The following is an 8,585-nucleotide window of genomic DNA, read 5'->3' as shown; positions in this document are numbered from 1 at the left end:
TATTATTATTATTACTTACTAGCGGACACCCGCGACTTCGTCCGCGTGGAAATCAATGTAAACTTTCAAGCTCTATTTCACCAGTTTACAGTTTGAATTAAAAAAAATTATGAATCCCATTATATTTCGTATTTTATGATTTACGAACAAATTTTTAGAACTGTTACTCTAAAAATTAATAACTTTCTATACAAACTTTCAACCCCTATTTCACCCCCTTCTTATTTTATTTTCGCAATAAAAAGTATCCAATAACCTTCTCCGTATTGTTGTGCCAAGTTTCATTTGAAACCATTTAGTAGTTTCAGCGTGATGCCCGAATAACAAAAACACACGGACAGACAGCAAACAAAAATCGAAAAAAATATGTTTAGCTTCAGTATCGATTATATAATGCCCCCCAACTAAATTTTCAAAATATCTTCAATGTACAGAATGTACGAAATGTACAGAATTCGTATTATAAGTACAGATTCTAGATGGCGCAGTCGTCATGCCACGCTAACGTTAAAAATCTTAAATTGCGAATAAATGTATGGAATTCGAACAGTTTTATTATAAGTATAGATATAGGTTAATCTAAAATTAAAAAATAACCGCTTCTCCTATGCAATGGAGAGGCAATGTTCTCATTTATACGAGTCCACGTTCCTGGAAGCCCGCACGCTCACCTGCTGCGACAGAAACATGATAAATAAGACATAGGATTAATTACTTCCTACTACACAACCCTACGGACAAACTTCGTATTAAACTGTGCCCAGACATAATCACAATGGTCAAGCCCGACAGTTCTTTTTGCCATAATAACATAACTTATTATAAAACTGTCGGTTTGTATTGCAATCGCCGGGATTGGGTTATTTATTGTACACTGGCCTAGTCTAGAAATAAATGTCTCGATTTCGCCACAGGCACTACCAGCCGTGAGTCATACCGGCGTTTATTATAATGAAGTTTCGCGCCTTCCATACAAATTGATGTTTAACTTAACGACAGATACTGACAATGATTGTCGAGATTTTACCGATGTATTTCAGTACATAAACCTTCGCTGCGGTTTTCTTAATAAGGATTTAAGGCGTGTGAATAAATGATTGCAATTCAAACGTAAAATGTTCTTTGTTTTGTACAGTAAGGAGGCATCTTCCAACATTGTGTATAAAGTACCTGCCTGTTTAAGTAGGTAGTTAGGCCTTTAGGTATAATAATAATAATATATAAGTTTACTTAATACGAGTTCTGTCTATATGTACCTACCTACTTATAATATATAAAAGGTTAAGAAAAGATTATTTAATTTCGTACGCTTAGTAGATACAACTGGAAATCCCATGTGTGCGTTTCCTTGAGTTTCCTACCTATTTGTTGCAGTTTCACACGAGTAGTACCCGTTCCCGTAGTAATACGGGAATAAAATATAGGCTTCGTTACTCGGTGAAAACGTAGCGTTCTAATGGCAAAAGAATTTTTAAATTGGACAAGCGTTTGAGTTAACATTTTTAAGAGCAACTGTTGAGTTTCTTGCCGGTTTCTTCTCAGCAGAACCTGCCTTCCGAACCGGTGGTAGAATCTTTACAAATAGTCAACTGACGTGTCAAAAGTGCTAGTAAACTGAGCCTACTTGAAATAAATGAATTTTGAATTTTGATATTGTACTTACCACATTTTGTAGTGATAAATTGCTTATATCACCTCGATCTTAATATGTATTTTACTATATCAAATCATAGGTACTTCATGTATTTTTTTTTGTCTGTGTTAAATTTATATGAGGTTATAACAGTCCTATGACAGTAAGCTTATCTGGGTTTGCAGTGACTTTACAACATTTACCACCTGGTTAAGCGCTAACTCGCTGTCTTCGAGGATAAAGTTAAACGAGCCTGTTTGACATTTTATGTTGAAACTTCACTATGGATACAAATTTTGACTACTTACCTCTGTGGCCTCTTTCATGGAAGCAATGGACGTCTATCGGCTGATAATGATAATGATGACCTCTCTGGCGCAGTTGGTAGTGCTGTGGTTCTCAACAGAGAGGATTCGTTTCCTAGCATGGGTATCAGTTTAGGATTTAATATTTTCGAAATTGGCTCAGGTCTGGTAGACTTCGGCCGATGCCAGTTACCACCCTACACGCAAAGACGTACTGCCAAGAGATTTAGCGTTCTAGCCCCTAGAACTAGAAAGATGTATGGGAATGACGTTTGCTGTCGACAGATCACGTAATCAAGATCTGTCATTCCCATACATTTTTCTAATTTTCGAAGCGTTAGCGATCGTAGAAAGACAATAGACGTGCCACTTGGCTAGGGGGGCAGTACGATGGGTAAATGTCAGAGGTCTGGGTAGAAAAATTTGTACCCCTTACAAGTAAGCCAGCTTCCATCTTCGACTGGTCACAACATCAGGTAAGATCTCTGGCAAGGGCTACCTTTTGAATTGTAATAGAATTAAAATAAAATAAACTTGTGCGTTTCGGGACCCTCCACATAAGTGATAAATACGTTACGAAACAATTTACCCTCCCATAAGAAGTTATCACTACAAAAAAAACAAAAACATACTTCATCAAGCAGTTCTAACATTGATAGTAAGTTATATCCTAGCTCCTGAGCTATAATCTATAACAGCTGGAAGAGAATTACTGGCGTTAGTTGAATGTAGAGTCGACCTTCTGTAAGCGAGTGCGTTCCATTTCGCGTATGATTTATGCGTACGAATCATAACAGATTGTGAGTTAGGTAACATTCTCCATCATACGTTTGCCAAATTGATCTGAAACATCGTTTTGTTCAAATCAAACATTTTAATTCAAATAGAACTAATCATAGAACATTCTCAATACCTGGTAGTACGTTATATTTTTGTGCGTTTGGCGTTGATTGGTTCCCATTTTTATGTTCTACGAAATAGATATAGATTTTTATTTTATTCTTTACAAGTTAGCCCTTGACTACAATCTCACCCGATGGTAAGTGATGATGCAGTCTAAGATGGAAGCTGGTTAACTTAGTAGATGGAGGATGAAAATCTACATTCCTTTCGGTTTCTACACGGCATCGTACCGGAACGCTCGCTTGGCAGTACGTCTTTGCTGCTAGGATTGAAACCTCCCACCAACCAGACCTGGACCAATTAAGAAAACCTCAATTGGCCCAGCCAGGGATCGTACCCAACCTCCGTCTTGTAAAACCACCGCGCATACCACTGTGCCGCGGAGGCCGTCAAATATGATTATAATATTTATTATAACATGACTGTATCAGTGAAATTATAGGCACATGATCATCATCTGTATGTGAGAACTTTTTTTGTAGGCTTATTACGGGCGAGCATCGTATTATAGGACGTGTGCCTAACATGCCTTTAAATCAGTGGTGTGTACTTCATAGAAGCAAATATGCACTGCCTACCTTGTGGACTTATTACGAACCTACATTGAAGAAGGTATTTGTGCGGATGCCTATAGTTAAAAATATTGTGCACGCCACTGCTTTTTTTTTATTGAGAAATAATACAGTACGGAACTTAAGCTAACTTAACCTAATAAGTATACAAATCATGCCCTCGTGGAATGGTGGCAAGAGTACTGGCTGCATTTCCGCGTTGGACTGTCAGGCTGATCCTTTGCGCAAAAAATGAGCCAGCTGTCACCAGTCGAGGCTACTAGCCGTGATGAAATGATTCGGTATTTTTTTTTCCAAAGATCTCCATGGCAAAAGGTACAAATATGTAACAGCTTTTCTGCTGCGGTTCCCGGTCTTGGTTCTGTCGGTATATATATAACTGCTTGAAATATATCGGCAATGAATTTCCAGTTAACATGGGGTAGTCACTTAGTCCGTCTCAGTCATCACAAAAATGTGATACGCCCCAATACATCAAAGAGATGAAACACGGAAAACATGAGCAATTATATCGACAAATATGCTTAAAGCTTCCTCCTAAAAATAGATTTCTATTTTGATCTTTAATAGGTATGAAATAAACAGCTAAGCTCAGCGTACAATAAATTAAGTTATTAATTTATGCAGTCAGCTGTTTGTACGTTCGAATACTAGTTTGCATGTTATGGTTTACGGCTTGTCATATTAGGATACTTGGACCTATTGTTAGTAAAACGGCTTGTTATTTTTTATAGATGCCAGCAACCCACAAGTAATTGTAAAAAAATAATTATCATTAACATAATTATTTTAAAACGCTCAAGACCCATAAAGAAAACAATGGAGACAAGGCATCGAACTTTGCAAATTGTTGCCATGCTATTATTTATTATTAGAAAATGTTTTGGGTGAATCATAGTATGGAATCTAATCGAATCTAATGGAAGACAATTAAAGAATAAAAGTACCTAAACCTTAAATGAAATACCTATCTAGCTTTCGTTTTTGTCTAACGTCGAGAAATATATGTAGAGAAATACTCACAGGAATAAAGCCTCTTCTAGCTACGTGATTTGCTAGAAGATGTGTCAATAACCTGAAACTATAATCCAGTTGTGTCACTAATGAGCATCTAATACTCCATTTGAACAATACAAGAATATGGTTTAAGTTACACCCTGTATTAGGGAACTGCCAGTGTCATAGATGGTTAAATCACAATTCTTTTTACAGCCAATCGGAGATGAAGAAGACATAAAACCGAGGACAAAAGCCGTTTTGAATATTGATAGTCATTTGCCTTATGGGGGCATCACTAACATTCCACTTGCTGCATTATGATAATGTGCCATTTTCAATAAGCACATCGCAGTCGTGCCCACCGCAACACGTTTCCTCTCTGGCGCCAGCAACTATATTACTAAACGATACAACTCCCAAGAAGACGGCAAATAACTTTAAATCTTATGGAGATACATATAAAGCACACAATTATAAAATATCATGAAACACGAAGCCTGTAATACCAATCAAGACAATGCGCTTAATCTAAGTTGGATCACACGACTAAAGTGGACGAAAGTGTCTTGTCAAACAATTTGATTACCTATTGATTATGTAGGTGTATTGGTAAAGATTTTATATTTGTTATTATACATTAAGTCACCTACAGCAGTGATATAATATAGAAGTTTACCACATTTGACAACCTCCGTGGCGCAGTGGCGTGTGCGCTGTATTTACAAAAAGGTGGTCCTGGTTTCAGAATGACAGGGGTTTGGCTAAATAATCTACCACGCTGGCATTGGGCCAGCGGATTGGAATTGACACACGCAGAGAATAAAAAAAAATTGTCAGGTATGCAGGTTTTCTCACGATGTTTTACCTAAACCGTTTGGAACACGTGATATTTAATTTTTTAAAATGCACATAACTGAAAAGTTGGCGGTGCATGCCCCGGACCGTATTCGAACCTACACCCTTCGGACTCGGAGGCAGAGGTCACATCCACTGGGCTATCACGGCTAAATAATGGGTGTGAAATTGTGAATAGATATAAATGGAAATATTATTGCCGTATTACCGCCTTAGGCTATTTCTAAACAAAAGATCGGTTAGGCTACCTAATTGTACCTTGTGGCTACAATAAAGCCAGACGCCAGATGCAAAAAACTCAGGCCGACCAAAAATATCACAAATTCCTATGGACTCGAGTAATTTCTGCAGACGTACTTATTTGGTACTGTCTCTAAATAGTACCATCTGATTCATAGTGTCGTGTAGTGGCTTTTCAATAATTTAATGGTACTACAAATTCACACACAACAATTTAATGGTATTGAATTAATAATAATAATAATAATAATAATAATTTATTTATTTGCTTTAAACATGGGTTACACTTGTTATAAAATTAAATATACAATTAATTATTCGATCCAAACATGTCTTGCCTATAGGCGTGCAAAATATTTATGAAATGTGTCAATGGAACAATACCTAAATTACAAAAGCTACAAAATTACAAAACAAAAAAAAACAATATAAGTGAAAATTATGTCAATTTAAAAAAAAAATGTCAATTATTACAATTAGTCAAAATTTCAGTTGAAAATAGTCTTTGTAGTAATTTTATCAAATCTATAAAGCTCTATAATCGAATCTAATAAAATCTTTTATTTACCTAATACGAGTTTTTACGTTTCTGTGTGCATGTGGCATTATGTCCAGTTCCCAATAAAATGGGCCAATTTCGACGTAATTTTTGGATAGAAAATTGAATTTTGGGTGTAGGTAAAATTCAATTTTCTCAAAATGCACGGTGAAAATCAGCATTTTTCTATAATGAGAAATTTTTAAACGCAAAAGTCGTCATCCCTACAATACTTACTGACGGGTAGGTTTTTCAAGGTTTATATTTTAGCTTGCGAACGAACCGATTTCTGATTTACGAATACGAAGGATCTACAATAAACTGAACCGATTACTGATTTACAAGTACGAAGGATCTACAATAGATTGAATGTTTAATCCGTTACCTACATATTCTTAGACTTTGCTAAGTTATTAATTATAAAAAATTAAACCATATTTGAAACCAAACAGTTACTACTCCTTAAAACAATTAAAAAGATACGAATAGTTCGTTAACTTGAGAACGTTGCCAGGATTTTGCCGCCTTCACCTACAATTCTACAACTGCCATTACTATTAGGAAAGAGAAGGTAATCTCAGTATCTAGTACCGTTTTACCCACGTATTTTATGTATGGTTGTAATTACCCGCTCGTTCTTTCACGTCTCCGTCTGACAAGCAATGAAAAGGGACGCATTTATCACATCCGTGCAGCCTACATTGAAGCGGCTAAGACGAATAAATGCTTCGTAATTTAAATCCTTCTCGTTGAAATCCGGTGGGTGGTACACCATCAATCTAGAATCTGGAATACCCTGGTGTATTTTCAAACGGTTGTGCAATGTTTCTGTATCTATGATTTTGTGTTAATCTATGATTTATACCGAGATAATGTGGAGTACAGTTATGTGAATAGAGGTTTGATATTAACTTCCAAGTATGTGTTAGTTGTACCTACATGTAAGATTAGATCACCTCTGAATTTAGAATTTTCTTTAACTATTAACTTTTAAGTTCTTGATATACGAGAATTACAATAAAGATTTACTTACTTAAAATAAAGGTTTGAGCCTGAAAAAAGACTGTACCTATCCATGACGTGCAATCCATTAAATAAAATTATAATACGAAAGAAAATATTTTTAGTTTTTTGTATAGGTACATAGAAGGTTAGAGGAACATTTCGATGGCTGATGGATGATGTCCTGTGATGTGATGACCCAGAACAGTGTAAGAGAAGCCGATATACGCACCTCGATATATCACTGTAGACATCACAGAGTTCACCGACGAGCTTGTTCGGATGTCAAAGTCTGTCTGTTGACGAGATCCGAGATCCTTTGACGTTCCAAAGAGGAGGTAGGGCTCACCTGGATTTTAGTTCGTATTCTAGCTAATTATTATTCAACGAATCCCAAATTATGTGTAGACTACGAAACCTCTGACTGGGATGCGTAAATGGATTTCTAAGGGACAAAAATCGGACTTAGTATCTATAACAGCAGAACTTCGTAGTGCACGCAAGCAGCACGATATCCTGTCCAGCGTGCGATACCTCAAGCATCATGTGTCCGATCGAAACACAGCAGTGCTGTTTGAAGGCAGAATTGAACTACTAGTACTTCATCAGAGGAGCTGTTACAAAGAGCTCTCATTAATTCATCATCATCATTAACAACCCATAATCGGTTCACGTTGAGCATGAGTCTCCTCTCAGATTAAGAGGGGTTAAGCTAATAGTCGACCACGCGGGCTCGAATGGCGCATAGGCATACTTCACACACGTAAAGAATAAAAAAAAATCTTTTCCAGGTTTCCTGATGATGATTTTCTCTCACCTTTTGAGACACGTGATATTTGTAAAAGACATTATTTTTACAAAGAGAGAGTTTGTTTGTGTTTATATGTTTCGTTATCTGGTAAACAGACACAGTTAAAATAGTTATGTATACCATACATCAATAGTCGTTTAATTCCGCAAAGAAAGTTATCGGGTGCAACGATGTACAGTTGAGGAAGGTCAAGAGGGAGTACATCCATAAATTCCAAATGATTTATTAAATTTAACTCATTAATACAGCTGTAAACATTTTATAAAATGTATTTATGAGTATCAGTAGGCGTTAAAGAAGCAACGAGATTCAACTCTTAACGGTTCTCGCATCTTGCATTTTGTATGTTAAAATATTGCCCTTATAGGTAATACTAGATAGATAGATACCTACTTGTCTAACGCAGAGATTTTACATTATAAAAAAAATTGGATCAACTGGATGTCAAGGTTTTGATTCCCTTGTGTGACAAAATATGCATAAATCTTACTCCACCTTAACTTTTGACTAGGTAGGTTTATATGCTCTTACTTCTACGAGTAGGTAAAATCAGAAGGTATGTTTTTAGGTTCGAATTGAAGCCTTGAGTCAATCTCAAAAATCAACCAAGCCTATTATTAACCTTCATTATTGACCTTTATATATTAGTGTCCTAAAAACGAATAAAACGGCTTTCGTTTTATTCGTTTTTAGGAATCCTAAAAAACGTGAGCTAAGTACATGTTCT

Source organism: Bicyclus anynana, chromosome 12 (genome assembly GCF_947172395.1).
Source record: "Bicyclus anynana chromosome 12, ilBicAnyn1.1, whole genome shotgun sequence".
NCBI lineage: Eukaryota > Metazoa > Arthropoda > Insecta > Lepidoptera > Nymphalidae > Bicyclus > Bicyclus anynana.
The sequence above is the reverse complement of the archived record's forward strand: the minus strand, read 5'-3'. Positions refer to the sequence as shown.